The sequence below is a fragment of the Muscardinus avellanarius genome (genome assembly GCF_963383645.1).
Source record: "Muscardinus avellanarius genome assembly, chromosome: 3".
Lineage (NCBI taxonomy): Eukaryota > Metazoa > Chordata > Mammalia > Rodentia > Gliridae > Muscardinus > Muscardinus avellanarius.
In genome coordinates this window covers 129,901,935-129,903,247 of record NC_137788.1, presented here as the reverse complement: position 1 = coordinate 129,903,247, position 1,313 = coordinate 129,901,935, and positions in this window count along the sequence as shown.

Sequence of the window (1,313 nt, the reverse complement as noted above, 5' to 3'; positions counted from 1 at the left end):
CCAGACCTATTTTTACATTTTATATTTGGAAACAGGGTCTCCTAAGCCAGCGCGCACGGCTGACTTCGAACCTGCGCAAGCCTCCTGTCTCTGCCTCCCAAGGGATTACAAGCGTGCGCCACCACGCCCGGCCAAACTTTTGTTTTGACGGTACCGACTATTGAACCCAGGAACTTCATCCTCAGCCCTACTTTTTTTTCTCTCTCTTTCTTTTTTTTTTTTTTCTTCTCTCTCTCTCTTTTTATTTATTATTATTTTTTTTGTGTGTGTGGTACTCAGGGTGGAACCCAGGGGCATTCTACCTCCGAGCTACACCCCCAGTCCTATTATTTAGTCTTTATATTTTTTTTTTTTTTTGAGGGTCTGGAGATGGAACCCAGGGGCATTCGACCTCTGAGCTACACCCCCTGCCCTATTTTTTATTCTTTATTTTGAAACCGGGTCTCACTGAGTTGCAGAGGGCCTCACTAAGTAGCTGAGGCTGTCCGCGAACCGCGATCCTCCAGGTCTCAGCCTCCCGAATGCTGGGATTACAAGCGTGCGCCACCACGCCCGGCTAGTCTTTATATTTTTTAAAACAGTGTCTTACTGATTTGTGAGGGGCCTTGCTAAGTAGCTGAGGCTGTCCGCGAACCGCGATTCTCCGGTCTCAGCCTCCTGAATGCTGGGATTAGGAGCCTGTGGCACTGCGCCCAGCTTCTTTCTCCCTCCTTTCTTTCCTTTCTTCGTTGTTTCATTCTTTCCCTTTTTTTCTTTCTTGCTTTCCTTTTTTTTTGTGTGTGTGTGGCACTGGGGATTGAACCCAGAGGCATTTTACTTTGAGCTATATAGTCCCTACCCAAATTTATTTATTTATTTATTTACTTATTTTTGTTGTACTTTGGGGTTCCATCCCCAGTACTGGAAAAAAAAATTTTTTTTTTTTTTTTTACTAAGCCGGGCATGGTGGCACATGTTTGTAATTCCAGTACTTGGGAGGCTAAGCCAGTAGGGTCACAGGTTCTCAGCCAACTTCAGCTACTTAGTGAGACCCTTTGAAATTTAGTGAGGCCCTGTTTCAAAATAAAGAATAAAAAATCATGCCGGGAGCATAGCTCAGAGGTAGAATGCCCCTGGGTTCAATACCCAGTACACAAAATTAATTAATTAATTAATTAACTAAATGACATTATATTACACACGTTAAAAACTATAGATCTGAGCCAGGCATGGTGGCACATGCTTATAATCCCTGCGCTTGGGAGGCGGAGACAGGAAGATCGCGCATGTTCCAAGCCATCCTCACTGGCTTAAGAGACCCTGTTTCCAAATAA